General features: G+C 39.0%; 1 protein-coding gene across 1 annotated transcript in view; it reads right to left on the bottom strand.

Moving 5' to 3' along the window:
- The window catches only part of sstr3 (somatostatin receptor 3), a 28,997-nt gene extending 13,603 nt beyond the window's left edge, over positions 1-15,394 (bottom strand). Inside the window, exon 1 of the mRNA XM_022198486.2 lies at positions 14,897-15,394. The gene's annotated coding sequence lies outside the window, so the exon portion shown is untranslated. The remainder of the gene's footprint in view (positions 1-14,896) is intronic.
- Positions 15,395-16,403: the final 1,009 nt, after the last annotated feature.

Raw genomic sequence — 16,403 nt, forward strand, 5'->3', positions numbered from 1 at the left:
TAACGTCACATGCGGCTTGCATGTGGATGAGAGGAGGAAGCGCAGAGGAATTAGTTAGCTTCACAAAAAGCCCTTATTAGTGTAAACAAGGCCCAAGGCTGTAGCAGCTAATCCACCTCTGTTATAATGGGCTTACATATCAGCACCTAATGCTAAATGTGCAGGTGCAATAGTTTGTGTAGTAAAAACCTTTCACTGGAATTTTTAAGAAACTAATTGGTAACACTTATAATTCCGCATAGATAAACAATAGACAAATACACAAAATCACCTTAATATAAGTTAAGCAGATCATGCACTACCATTCAAGTTTGGGGTCACTTAGAAATGTCCTTATTTTTTCTACAAAAAAACCCCCAAAAACAAAAACATTTTTTTAAAATTCTAGCTGGAAACGGCTGATTTTTAATGGAATATCTACATAGGAGTACAGAGGAACATTTCCAGCAACCATCACTCCTGTGTTCTAATGCTACATTGTGTTAGCTAATGGTGTTGGAAGGCTAATTGATGATTAGAAAACCCTTGTGCAATTATGTTAGCATATGAAGTTGCTTGGATGACCCCAAACTTTTGAACGGTAGTGTATCTATTAAATGTTGGAGTATACAAAATCAGTTTTTAGTACAGGGGTGCTAATTACTGAGTGTTTTCATGCTTTGATAAATGTTACAATTTTGGGACATTTTTCTTGAAAACATTTCTTTAAGATAAGTGGAAAGAAAACATCCAAAACTAGAAAAGCACTCGGAGAGCGCATACCTCCGCCATCCCGTTTGTCTGTCTGTCCGTCTGTCTGTCTGTCTGTCTGTTTGTCTGTTAACAGCATAACTCAAAAAGTCACGGACGGATTTTCACCAAATTTTTACAGGATGTCCGGAAGAGCACGAGTAAGAATTGATTAGATTTTGGAGGTGATCCGAATCACCGTCTGGATCCAGGAATTTTTTGAAGGTCAAAGGACAATTGAGAGATGGCCGCCAGGATTTTGGTGAAAATCCGTCCGTGACTTTTTGAGTTATGCTGTTAACAGACAAACAGACAGACAGACACACACACACACACACACACACAGACAGACGGACAGACAGACAAACAAACTCCGGTGATTACATAACCTCCTGGCGGAGGTAATAAACATTTTCTGTTTGTTTTATTACAGTTTGTCTATTTGTGTGTGCCGATTTCAGTTATAATGAAGTATTTAAAAGCTGTTTAAAGCCAGAAATGTAAACTTCACAAAGCCTACAAACAACGTTAAAGTTTTATTCTTTTCTATATACACTCCTGGCCAAAAAAAGTTGCACACTTAAATATTTCATTGGACCTCCTTTAGCTCCGAGAACGACACACATTCGCCGTGGCATCATTTCAAAGCTTCTGCAACGCCACAGCATTTATTTCTGTCCAGAGATGCATTAATTATTCACCAAGATCTTATATTGATGATGGGAGAGTCGGACCGCTGCGCAAAGTCTTCTCCAGCACATCCCAAAGATTCTCAATGGGGCTGAAGTCTGAACTCTGTGGAGGTCAATTCACATGTCTCATGCTCCCTGAACCACTCATTCACAATGTGAACCCTATGAATCCTGGCATCATCATGTTGGAACATGCCCATACCGTCAGTGAAGAAAAACTCCGCTGATGTAAAGACCTGGTCATTCAGTATATTCAGGTAGTCAGTTGACCTCGTTCTTTGGGAACATAACGTTGCTGAACCTGACCAACCCCAGATCATAACCCTAACCCCCACAGGCTGGTAGGCACTAGACATAAATGCATCACTTCATCCACCTCTCTTCTTACCTTAATGCATCCATCACTTTAGAACAGGGTAAATTTGGACTCATCAGACCACATGAGCTTCTTTTCTTCTCCAGAGTCCAATCCTTATGCTACCTAGCAAACTGAAGCCCTTTTTTGATTAGCCTCATTGATCAGTGGTTTTCTTAGAGCTACACAACTGTTTAGTCCAATCTTTTGACTTTCCTTAACATTGTGCGTGTGGAAATGTCCTTACTTTTACTATGAATCATAGCCGTTAGTTCTACTGTTGATTTGTTCAGTTTGTTCGGACCACATTTCTTCCTCAAAGATGATGGTTCACCTCTACCCTTCAGGTTTTCATAATGCATTGGACGGTTCTTTACCTGATTTTAGTAGTATCACAAATCTCCTTAGTAGTTTTCTTTGCTTGATGTAGGCCAATAATTTGACCCTACAGAAACAGATTAACATCCTTTCCATGATCACAGGATGTGTCTTCCAACATGGTTGTTCAGGAAATGAGAAGCTCCTTGTTGCATCAGCTAGGGTTAAATAAGTTGTTGCAGCTGAAACATATTCATCACTGCAGTAATTATCCAACGGAAGGCTCTTATTTGCTTAGTTAAATCCAAGTGGCGACTTTTTTTTTTGAACAGGCAGTGTATATTTTGAAGGTTTCGACAAGGGTGTTTGATCATGTCACTTACAGCCTGATTTATGAAGCATTTCATTCCTAAAAACATAGCAAAAAAGACAGATGTCATTTTCTGTGTGTGTTGGCAATATTTTCTGTTTTATGTGGTGATAAACAGAGCTCCAAAATCCCCTCTCTTAAAACCTTTGACTCTAATATGCCAACAAAAATGAAACAATATCTGTAAAGCTGGATTTATCCTGTGCTTTGTTTTGTGTTCTGGACAACAACACAGATGAGTCTTTTTTTAGATAGATAATGCCTCATTTGCATATTTAAGCATGACATTTCAGAAAACCTGTAACACAAAACACATTTTGCTATTTTAAGCAATCAGCTGGGGAGGTTTCATGTTGATATCGAATATTTAGAAATTGCACCTTCCCCTATTGTTTCTCCTCTTAAAAAGCATATTTAAAAAAGACTTAATAAGTATATATTTTCAAAAATAGTCCCATTTACATCCTCTGTATCTAGACTGAAGTAAAAGCTCCTCTGTCAACACGCAATCTAAAAATGCCCACACAGAACAGCAGCTACACAACCATCTTGCTGCTGAGCTGAAGGTGAGAACAGGTGGGAGACTTTGTCTTTCAGCAGCTCCAACTGCAGCTCGCTGCAGGAGCGGAAATGCCAACATCTTAGCCGTCAAACGCTGCTGCACCGCTGAGCCGAGCCTCCGTCACAAAGGTCAGAGGCTCTGACAGCTGAAGCACTTTAAAGCATTTCAGGGAGGAGCTCTGACAGCCTGACAGCTGCAGCTCAGATCTACAGGTGTGTTCAGGTACACAGAGTCCACAATGATCAGCACAGTTTTTATTCCATGTTACACTAATACTCCCCTGCAATTCAAGTGAAATACCATACTTGTTATTCCACTACTTTCAGGAGCCTTTGAAGAGCCTTAAAAATATCAGTCAATGTTACAGATGAATCTAATCAATCCAGTGACATTTAAACAGTGAGGCAGCCAGCAGGAGGCTGTTAACTCACAAAGCTCAGAGGCAAGAAGTTCCAGCATCTGCAGGCTGGACCACCATGGATCCAGGACCACAGCTCCCAGAGGGATCTGTACAAACAGCAGTGGAAGACAATGTGAAGCTAGTTTGACCTTACTTAGATGAGTAATGTGTTACAGCTTCTTCTACTTTTGGGAGAAACTTTGATACCAGCGATGTTGTTGGGCCTTTGGGAGGCAACTGTGCAGGGGAGCAGGCAGAACCCCTCTGTGAATAAGTCTGTGTTACATTATTGGACAGAAGTCTATGCATCTGTGTTATTTTTGACCATCTGTGAACAAAAATCCCCATCAGGATTGAGCTCAGGAAACGTAAATTAACAAAATTGGCTAAAAAAAATATATATATATATTTTAAAATTTGGCACTGATAATTTTCCTCAGGTGCTGGCTAAAACCTCTTTTGGGGACTTACAAAAATGTCTGTATGCATTTGTATATATGCATGTACACTATCAGTCAAAACTTTGGACACACCTTCTCATTCAGTGATGTTTACTTAATTATTTTCTACATTGTAGATGAATACTGAAGACATCAAAACTATAAAAGAATACATATAGAAGCATTTTTTGTAAACAAAAAAGTGTTTATCTTCAGTATTAATCTACAATGTAGAGAATATACAAATAAATAAATAGCACTGAATGAGAAGGTGTGTCCAAACTTTTGACTGGTAGTGTATGTACTGTATGTATTTATCTATGCAAGAAAGAACATGAATACACTGTTTAACATCTGTCTTTTCTGAGTTTAGTAAAGCCTCTATCATATCTTAAAAATGTGGATCTCAAACTTATTAGCCACTTATACACTATAAGTATTACATTTTAATATAACTATTAAAAGTATTTTAATAGAAGTATTTCAATATTTGTGCAGCATATTCCATACTCTGGGGCAATCCAAAGTACCTTCCAACACAGTAAAGAGCACAGATTAAACATTTTAAATGGACGAATTTACAATTTAATGTTGAAGGTGAAAAATGGAGACATGACATGCATAGATCATACAATTATTTAAACCTGGATCAAGTTCAAAAAATGGGCAGAAATTTAGAATCTTTGTAGAGAAGAAGCGTTTCAATCAGGAAATGTAAAATCTAAAAAGTTGCATAAGCAGCATTTTAGTAGGTTTGCTGTTAAACAAAACTGAAACTGTGAAGCAGTTATTTCAAAGACACCTGTGGAGCACAGCGCTTTCACACAGAAATGATTAATAAATTAAATTAAAATGTGTATACTTGTTTTAAAAAGGATTGGCTGAAAATCGGAAGACAAAACATCCCAAAATCAAAACTCACTGTGCAGCACATCTGCCTATGTTACATGTTCTGAGTAGTCAATAAATATCAGAGGTAAGTAAATTCAGAAACTAATTCTTTGAAATCAATTGGCTCAGGTGTCATCTTCAATTTATACCATGAGCTGAGGTTCTGTGATGCTTACATGAGAAGATATTAAATGTGAAATAGAGTTGTTTTTCTGTTTTTTTCAAAAACAAAGTACAAAATTGGACCAAAACATCTGCAACACGGGTTTAATGTTATTAAAGTCTCTCTGATTCACTAAAATCTGCTGCATTTTCTTCTAGGAGGGTCCAATAAAGCAACAAGAAATGTACAAAAAAAAGACTGTACAGCCTGGTACCCTCTAAAGCCGTAGGAACACCATTTAACACATGTGGTTGGTACAGCAGCAAACATCTGCTATCGTACTCATTATCCATTACTGTTATGATCACAGCTATACGTGCCTCTGTCTCTCTTCAAAAGCTCTAAGTAACAAACATGATGAGGTGAATAACCTCATGTACAATTATTCTGAGGTCACTTTAAGATCTTCCTCCTGTGAATCTGTGAGCAAGAGGTTAAAGTGTTAAGGAACATTTCAGACCATTATTTGTGCTCCACAAAGCTCATTGATGACCGGTTGAATGCTCGGCACAGAGAGGACTCAGCAGCAGGTGAGGGACACGGTTAAGGACATTTGGCGGAGGTTGTTTGAATAGTATATTTGCTCTGTTTTCTTTTGGTATTTTCTCCTCTTGATAGACGGTAACGTTCAGCAGCTTGCTGAGCGGTTAACTACACATGAGGAGAATGGAAAAACATACCACTGTGATCTAACCAAAGAAGCAAAGTGTTCTAAATGAGCTGTTGAACTATCAGCCTTTCAAAGACTGTAGGTGTATTCATCTGAGAAGGCTAAAATTGGTCCACAGCCAAACAACTCCTTATTCACGGGCAGATTCGTAATTCTAATTGACCCCAGGTACAGTTTCAATTCAGTTGTGAGGTCGAATCATCCTGAATTTATTCACTGTGGTTATGGCAAAGGCTTTGAGAAAATGTGAATGCAGTGTGTCCAGGAGGAGACGCCTCATTTAACACAAATCAGAAATATGCGATGAAAACACTACAAACAAGAGATACTGTTGGAGCGGCTGATAGTGATGCTCAATACAGAGATGAAAAAAATCTATTAACCAAGGAACGGCGGAGTTGTATGAGTTGTATCTGTTTGTCTGTCTGTTAAGAACATTGCTCAAAATCGGACAAATGATTCGGATAAAATTTTCCGGGAAGCTCAGAAACAACACAAAGACCAACTGATTAGGTTTTGACAGTGATGTTCAAGATTTCTGTATCAATACAAGATAGCAGCACGACGTCGGCAGCCTGCTGATGACCCCATGATTGCGATCCCGCTAAAAATTGACCATTGTGGACTTTTTGGAGCTCATCTGTCAGAAATGATACAAGGAACAATTGATCAAATTATGGGGGGTTTCCAAGTCCCATCAATTTTGCCTGCTGCATATTTAGGTCACATGATTCGGTATCTGTACATAATGTACACATGCATAAGACATGCCTGTGCTCAGCGCAACGTCATTTTGTTTGTGGGTACATCTGTATGAAATAGCCACATTCCATGGTGCAGTGATTTTGGCCACAAAGTTTTTCAGGATTTCAGCTGTTGGAAATGATACAACAACTGAGCAGCCTTGGTGGAGTACTCTGCTTTCTGAGTGCTTTTCTTGTTTAGGTTGTGACATACAGTTAATCTCTGTTGAAAAGAGGCGTGTTGACAGTGAAAATTGCTTTTCAAAGACTGTTTTCCACTGCGGGAAGTTGCGGGCAGTTTTATAACAGTAGACCAATGAATGACTCTTGGAGAACCTCATTCAGGACGGATTCCAGGGGAGAAAACTATTCCAGGTTACGCATTTAAAAAGTGTCGTTTGGGTCTCAATGCTAACTGGTTAAACTCCAAGTGGACAACAAGCTCCAGTTTTTCTCTCCTCTCAGTATTCACCTTGAGTAGCAAAATCTCCATCCACAACGTAAAATTAAGTATGTAGACTAACACCACAGGCCTCCATTGTTCTAATTCCCAAATGCTCATAGAACTGGCACTGCACTACAAAGTGAGTTCAAGTTATCCAGGGTATCTTTTCGTTATCTGGCTTCCCTTAACCCAACAATCACAAATCACGATAAGCTGCTTATCAACTCCGTAAGTCAACCACAGTTTGTCAGCGTGTACACATGAAAGAGGTGGAACTTGCAAGAGATGACCAATCACAGATATAAACAGGTCTACTGGCATCAGAGGGACATATTTTACAAACCAAGAACACATATTAAACTCATAATACAGACTAAAGGTAACACAGATGCAGCAGTTAAAGCAGAGGGGAAACCAGGGAACAACTGCAGAGAGAACATTGACAGGTTTATCCATTTACCTACCAAATTATTAAGATAGGAGTAGATGGAACAGTGTTTACTACTTTACATTTAATGAAACAAACATGTTGCTTAGCTGTATTCTGTAACACAGATGTATTGTGTCAGTTGCAACCTTGCAGTGTTTAACAATCTGAGAACAAGCAAAAACATGACAAGCGAACAGAATTTAAATATTAATAAGCTTGTTGCAAATCTTATAAGGTCATGACTCAGGCGAAAACACTTTATGTTTTCTGACCAGTTTTTGTTTTAGGATTGTATCTACAATGGCAGACAGAACAATGAAATGGCTTTGAAGTCATTTGCAGCTGTAAAACTCTGATCTTTTTCTCTCACTATCTGTGCACCGAGCTCCGCTGGATCTTCTAATGCTCATGACATGTTTCCAAGAGTTTGATCTCTCATGTGGAAATAAGCAGCTCTGGCGCTGGTTAGCTGTTGACTATACAGTACCATGGAGATGTGTGTGGTAAGAAGTGCACCACCATCGTAGTACTTTGATAAACTCAAGTTCTGCTTCGTAGGGAAGGCCTTTGGAGTCACAGCCAGGTGGGAGCTAATTTTGTGGTCAAATTTGTCAAATTCTACACGACAACGAATAGGCTAAAAGGGACGATTCCAAGGTCATTCCTGAAAACATTCAAAACACCTCATGCCTGCCTTGAGTTTCTGCAGTAGAAAGCTGCCTTTTAACAGCAGAGAACACAGAAACAATCAATTGGACACTCATAAATAAAGAATAGGCTGCTGAGCTGCTTCGTACAGAGTAGGGATGTTCCTAAGGGCAAATTTCTTTGTCAGAACAACGAAAAATTGAATTTAGACTCGTCTGGAAGGAAGAAAACAATTTAACACCACTATCACATTCTTTAATAACCCTGTCAAATTTTAAATGTCTGCGGAGAATGCAGTTCCACATTTTGACACCTGAATGATTTTCTGCCAGTTTATTTTGATAGAGCTGACGAACAACCTTTCTCCATGCTGAACCAAAATACAGCCAAACCACACCGGTTTTACCAGACATCATCCATCCCACCTCTCCACCTTTACAACATCCTGACATTAACATGGGGAGAGCTAGTGGGGAGCAACAGAAGAAGAAGTAACAGTTAACTAGTGTTATACATTCATAGAATATCAATAATTATTTCAACTGATCAGTATTTCTGTTACTGCCTGGAGAGAGTTCTCACATTTAATCAAGCTGTTGACTAATCACATCTCTAGGACAAAGTGTGTACAGTAAGTTTCCTCTTCAAGGACATGAGCTCACTTAACTCAAATAAGCACTGAGACATCTCCCTATTATCCTTCTCACGCTGCAACAAACACTCCTTATGATGCTATTAGTCTCACACTTTATTTATCCACGTACAATATCTATTAGTGATGTTTATTACTGTGCAACATCATATTTCATGTTGGTCTTTGTTCAGCCTGTGTAATCTATTAATGTTGCTTGCACTGCCCTATCTCTGCAGTCAGCTTTAATATTTAGTATTTTGATTATTTTTTTAGCAATTTGTTGTTGTTTAATTACTAAATGCCCTGCAGTTTTGTGTTTTAGTATTTGAATTTTCCGTACACCAAGAGGAGTAGCACTCAGAGACATTATTCTGCTCTCTTCTCGCACATTTCCGGTCTAGTTCTATTGTGACTACAAAAAAAACTTTTATTGTTTAACAGTTTGTCATTTAACTTCACACTCCATTAACATCATAATACCGAAGTTCATTTAGTATTTCACAATTAAAGAATTATGAGCACAATTTGAAAAGTTCAGAAATGTCCGTCCCGCTCTTACTTCTTTTCTTGAAATTTGATTTTTTTTCTAAATGTCTGATGTTGCTTTCCGAGCATCTGCAGTGACAAAAACACAAAGTGCTCCCTGAGTGGTATCGATCTAATCATCAAAGTCTGAACAAGAAAGCAGCATATTTTCCTCAAATGTCTAACTTTTCTGACAGACGCTGTCAATGCAACATGCATTTCATCATCTTCTCTTCATTTTTTTTTTTTGTATTCACATAAAGCAAGCAGAAAACACATTTTTGGTAAGTTCTTCTGTGTCATCTGTTGTCTGTATTTGTTGAATCCCTTAACTGTTTGGACCATCAGCGGCACCTGTTCTGGTCCACAAAGTCTGTTCAGCGCCGCCGACACTTTCACACCATCGCTCACACTTCACAATGAACATAAGCTCAGTGGACTCGCGCTTGGTTTATGTCAGCGTTTTGTGGGGATTTCATTCAGAAACGGCACGATCAACTCAATAACTTCACCAGAATAAACGACAGGGGAAGGTTTAGCCTCAGAGGAAGGGAAACCATGACACTCAAGACTTTTAAATAGTAGTTTAGTAACCTAAGGGTCATTCCAGAATTGAAGGACATTTGGGATTCAAAATTTTGGAAAAATAAACCTCTTTTACAGTTTTCTGCTACATATTCATCACTAATAAACAATCAAAGGCTTGATTGGTTGAGCTTACACATCAATGATACCATTTTGTTTTATTTGTTGCTTGCTAACCCTGCTCTAATCACAGTAACAGGGTTGCTAATCAATGCTAATGCTAGCTTTTTCTCAGAAGTAGAAGCTAGATGTTTAGCTAGCTGTTACTGCTGACCAAGAGGACAAACTGACTGATGGAGAAAAGTACAGAAAAAGGTAAAAATAATTAGTCTCATGCTGATAATATGAGGTAGTGTGAGACATCCAATCAAGGCTGATAATGTTATGAAATTATGAAATAGAAGAGAGGACATAGCTTTGCTCTACGCATTCTTTATGAAAACTGTTTGATGATGTTAATTAAAGTGTATCATGTGATTCACTGTTTTCTTCTTCTTCTACCAGCTAATAAGGCTACGCTAACAGGGTTGTTGTGGGACACACGTTCCATGCGTGATAATTATTATTTTAAATATTATGTTGATTCAAGAAAATGTCCCCAATTACAAGAGACATCAATGAAAAAAATAATACCAAAAACAGGAGATTTAAATGTCATTTTAACTGTTTTATTTGAAATTTAATTTGGTCATCGGGGGGGGGGGGGGGGGGGGGGTGGGACAAGAGAAAAAAATGCATTTTAAGGGACACTTCAGACTTATTTGGTATTTTAAAAAATATTTTCAACATTTTTCTTCTTCTTTTCTTCCATTCTTTTTACACAACAACTGCATGTTTTAGTACGTGGAATATTTGAAATTTGATGGGTGGGATGCAAAATGTTCTCCAATTCTGGAATGACCCTTAAAGAAATGCGATGTAAATGGGCTTTGTAATGTTGGTAATAAACAAACATCATTTTTACTGCTGTCATTGTCTTCAATTCATGTTAACTGCATCAGTTTATTATACATAAACATAAATATTATCAAAAAGAGGGAAAAGAGGTTGTCGTCATGTTTTCTTCAAGTCCAAGTGCAGTGTGTTTAAAGGTGCAGACAAGTTCCCTATTTTAAACTTAAATCTTCAACTGTCTGCAGACACACAAATCAGGCATTGGCCTGTACTTGTCGCAGGAATCACCTGCTTTAAAATGGCATTGCTTTGGCAGATTGTAGTAATGCAGATTATTGATAAATCTACCAATTATTTTCTTGATTAACTCAAATTTATTTAGTGCAGAACACCTCAGAAATTAAAAAAAAGTCTATCAAAGTTGACTTAACCTCTAAATGTAAAATGTTGCAAGACAACCAATTTCTAATATGCACAGACAAACAAAAGCAGTCTTCTGTCTTAGGAACTATCTTTTTCACTTACTAAAAGGTTCCTTCAGACTGCTGATTGTTTTGTGTTTGCACCAAGATCTACAGATCGACAACAATATATCTAATCACATCTCTGACATATGAAGAGCCAACATTTTTGGCGAGTGACAACACCAAACTGCTCCACTTCAGTCCAGTAGGTAGCGGTAAAGCAGACAATTGTACAAGAAAGATGATTTCACATTAAGTGAGGAACAATCGATGCTGCAACAACAGGAATAGATTGAGCTGATTGTTTGCAAACAGAACCACTGTGGGAAAAGAGACAAGCAGCTGCAGCAAAGTGGATTTAAAATGCCCCAAACGCTTGTTTATTGTATGGAAATAGATTTTACAAGCCACTGTGCGAGATGACTCACACAGACAGGCTGAAATCAATCAGAAATGTTCAGCGCTGCATAAAATAATTTCCCGGCTCCCTGCAGTGGAAACACACTGAGATCCTCCAGAGATTCTCAGGAAAACATTCCTGCAGCTTCAGTCATACTACCTGTTGTCAGTAAAAGATGCATTTATGTGTGTCTGTATGTGTGACCTCTGATTTTAAATGTACATGGGAAGCGCTAGTCATAGAAAGAAACCCTAGAAAGTTGTTTGCACACTTTGGTTTGTTTGTGCAGTTTGCGTGGGCTCACAGGTGCCCCTCAATCTCCTGCTGCCAATATTCAGAGCAATCAGCAGCGCTTGAATAAATCAGGGACTAGGCATGTTGATTGAATATTTAACAACAGCGTTCTGGCATTTTTATCACTCCTCTCTTCCAGACTCAGCAGGAAGTCTGCCGCCATTCGAGGCTGAGGAGGAGTGTAGAAGCTTTCTTCTGGGGCTTCAGTGAGTCAGACGGACTTTTTAAACCCAGCCAGTTCACCCTCAGCCTGAAAGCCAACACTGGTTTCACTTCTAAGCTTTGCTAACCTCCTCTGTCCAGGTCCTCTATATGAGCTGGATGTCAATCTCAGGGATCGAAGGGAAAAAAATTCCTCATAGCGAAATGGAAAGATCCTTTTTGTTACATTTGGAACAACCTTTTGTTACAGAGGAACAACCTCAAACTGACCTAAGCAGCTCAAAGACAAACATCCAGATCTGTACAAAGAATTCAAGCTGAGTTTTTAGTTATTAATTAACATTACCTACATGTTGTCATAACGTTCACATCCCGAAACATCATCATTTATAAGCCGTTGCATTTGTTGTAGCCATGCTTCACGCACAGTGTTCACAAAAGCTAATGTCAGCCTCGCTAGGCTAACATAGTGGAGGGTGTTATTTTGTTTGGCATAAAATGGAAGCTAACATTGTTTTCTTCAAGCTAATATGGCGGCTGACTGTAAGGGGCTTCAATGGCATCAAAGTTTCAAGAATCAATATTGGCAAAACCAAAATGCAACATTTGTCAAATATTCAGAAAACATTAAGCTTGATATTTATACATACTGTAGAACATTAACACAATCTTCTTTAGGCTAACATACTTTCTAATGTTAATTTGTTTAAGGTAATACAATTCTAACTTAAAACTCAAGCTGGGTTTGTTCTAAACATTAGCAGCTGCCACAGTTTTCTTTCAGTCTCTCATATAACAGGTTTATTACAGCATTTTCTTTGTGTGTGAGTGTTAAAGAAATTTAAAATAAGAGATAATTTGGAAATGCTCTAAATGATTTTTTTGTATCGAGGAATGCTTGGTGCTGACTAAATTTCTGTTATTCTGACATCCCTATTCATAAGTGAACTTTCCTACACAAGACCAATCATTTTTCCGGCATGATAAAAGCAGCAAGAACACAGGTGAAAAAAAACCCCAAAAGAACACAAAGAAAAATGACTACAACCTCTATAAGTGTCGTGAGATCTGGTAATGATGTTGTATGCTGTTTTCCTTTCACAGAGCAGAACACCATTAGATTTACCTGAGTAGCAAACCTCTTAAAAGGCAATTTTGCCTTAAATTATGCTGTGTGTCACGTTGATTAGCTTCCCACATGTGCTAACTCAAAGAGTGTGTGTGCATAATTGTCTCACTCAGTTGTAATGGAAAGGATAGACGATGGCATTATCTCGATATTACCGTGTGAATCCATTACAATTAACTTCAAGGACTGCACATCGAATAAAGAGACTTCCATTCCTCTGCATGTCAAATGTGAAAAACAACAATCTAATTCAGCGTGCAGAATTTTACATAACAAGTGGCTTCACAGAGAGACGTGATTTGGTTTTCTCCTCTGAACTGAACAGATCATTCTGGCTCATAATCACACTCAGGCCGTCATAAACTCAGAGGGGACATTTTTCCCAGGAAAGAATGTGTTGAATGTGTTTTCTCCCAAAAGCTGAACTGATGTGAAAATCAACATACAGTTCTCAGAAGAAGATACAGCAGCTTACAGTCCTAATGACGACAAAGTGATCTGCATCAACACCAGTCACATTATTCTAGTCAAACAACACCACCGTACTTACTGGGATAAATCTGTGTCTGACATTCTCTGACAATGTCGAAAAGATTCAAAATAAATAAAACTGTGATAGTTTAGCTGACCTGACTGAAATAAAGTAAAACAAACACACAAAACAAGCCCAAAGAAACACAAAAAGATGGAAAATGACCACTGTACTAAAGCACCACAAAAAGATTAAAAAGAAGACACATAAAATTACACACATATGACCACAACACACACAAATAATTACAAAGAGGGGAGAAATGACCACAAAAAGAGACAAAAAGTCGCAACAAAAATAAACACAAGTCGACTACATGGACAAAAAGAACACCAAAGTGACAGAGACAGACAAAGAAACAAACAGACACAAATAACCATTAGGAACACCACATACATAAAAAATGTAAAGCAAAAACCCACAGAAACTAAAAGCAACCCCCAAAGAGATGCAAAATGATCACAAAGATGCAAAAAAGTGCCACATAAAGACACAAAATACCATTAAAAAAATCACAATACGGTAAACGATCACACAGATGGAAAACCACAAAGAGATGGGAAATACCACAAATACACAAAATGGCAAAATGTAACCATGAGACACCTTAAGAGCAAAAACAACCACAAAGATGGCAAGACATGCACAATACACAACAAACGACTACAGACACCAACAACCACACAGAGATGGTAAATGACCACAAAGAGACTAAAAGTACCACAAAGAGCAACAACAACAAGAAACCCAGAAACAGCCACAAACATATAAAATAGCTACACACACACACACACACACACACACACACACACACCACACACACACACACACACACACACACACACACACAAGTACCCACAGAAGAAAAAAAATACCACAATCAGCACAAACAACCACAAAGACATGGTAAAAGACCAGAAAGACATAAAGAATGACCACCAAAAGATGTGAAAATGACCACAGACACAAACGCAGAAGAAATTTCACAAAAATAACACAAAGCTACAGCCACAAAAAGCATACAATATGATCCATAAACACAAACAGAAACCCAAAAGAGAAATAACCCCAGGCAGAGACACAGAAAGCAACCACAGGACAGCTAAGAAACAAAATTCCCAGAGAAAAAAACACCAAAAGCAACCACAAAAGTAGCAGCAGCCTCATCATTAGTTGCAGGTTTGTGCGTCTTTGTCTCACTATCTGCCCATCTTTATAGCTACATATGGCACCTATTTACCGAAATTGTCTGCCGTTTGTTATTGTGAAGAATCGTCGCTTTAACGTGACTCTTGTTCTGATGAGCAGCGCTTGTTGTTCCTCATAAAAGCTGACCGCACAGGTGAGCTGACTTTACATTAACGCCACCACAGCCACTTTTCCTGCATTAAAAGCACTCTACTACCAAACCTCCAACTTACCTCTGAGCTGAGACTTTCCCTCTCCGCGGTCTTCTCCAGAAAGGACTCCTCTCTCCGCTCAGGATTACCGGTGAAGCGAGGCGAGCAGAGCGGCGGTAGTCTGCGTCAGGACGCGGTTCCTTCTCATCCTCCGCCTCCAAAACCTCCGCCGCTCCTCGGTGTGCTGCTGCCGGACTTTTCCTCCTCCTGTTCCCCGGACTGACTGATGCTCCAGTATCCAGCAGGGGTCGCTCCGTCTCTCGGCTGTATCTAGGTAACAGCTCTGCCTCTGCTGCACACTCTCCAGTTAGGAGGTGTTCAAACCCTCCGGCGTGTGTGTGCATAGTGTGTGTGTGCAGCACAGGTGCTTCCTCTGTAACAAGCCCCGAGAATAATTTAGCCCTCAGAGTGCATGGAAAGTGTTCGAATGCAAAATAAACCAAGGTGCAGTACACAAGTCAAGTGAGTACACCGCTGTGCAGCTTCACTTAGGTGTCAAAAGTGGATCATCTCTCAATGACTGCATCATTTCTAAGTAAACAAGCAGAATATTCTCTCTTGGAAATAATAAAAAACAATGTTTTTTGAAAGGATATTTAAAAAACACAGACTCAAGAATAGAAACTCAATGAACAAATGTGAATCAGGGCACATCAGTTAAAATCACTGTGAGCGATAAAGTGAGCTGTGGACGTCAGAACTTTCTCAGTTTTGGACTGATGGTCAGAATCTATTTTTTATGTTTTCATCATTGCCCTACATGGGAAAGAACTGAATCTGAAAATCAGACTTTGAGACTTTCACAAAGACGAAAAGGACAGAGGAATCACAGACCCTGTGGAGACTCAGTGACAGTAATCAGAAAGTAAAGAATGAGCCATAGCATCAGTAATCAGAGCTGCAGGGCTTGTTCTGCTTAAAATGACACCACAGACAACATGATACTTTCACAGTCTAGCTCTGGAAAAAGACATCTGCTGTCGTAGCAAAGGAGTTAATCAATGGGAATCAGAGTTTGTGAAGCAGTGCAGAGAGTATAAAGGACAGTTCATAACATCAGCCTCTACGGAAACTGCAAAAATAAACTTTGCTAAAGGACATTAAAAGTAAGCCTGATGAACATTGGACGGACATTCCTTGGTCAAATGAGACCAAAATAAATCTGGTTGGCCTCAGATCTAGTCCAGTGTTTGTCATGAACCTAAATGCACAATCCTGACAGTGAAGCACAGAGGTGGGGGTGTGATATATGGAGGCTGCATGAGTGTAAAAGATGTTGGGAGAGATGACATTTATAGATGCACCATGGATGTCAGTGGATACACCGAACCACTGACTGACAGAATGACTCCCAGTCTGCAGCAGGTTGCAGAAGAGGAGCATTCCAGCATGATAATGAAGCAAAGCTGTCAAAACCCACAAGAGAGGAGTATCTCGCCCTGAACTGATCCGGACAGAACACCCTGAAGGCCAAATTAAAGAGAAAAGACAACCCTCCAACAAAGAGCAGCTGGAAAAATGGTGTTCT

Source organism: Acanthochromis polyacanthus, chromosome 21, assembly GCF_021347895.1.
Source record: "Acanthochromis polyacanthus isolate Apoly-LR-REF ecotype Palm Island chromosome 21, KAUST_Apoly_ChrSc, whole genome shotgun sequence".
NCBI lineage: Eukaryota > Metazoa > Chordata > Actinopteri > Pomacentridae > Acanthochromis > Acanthochromis polyacanthus.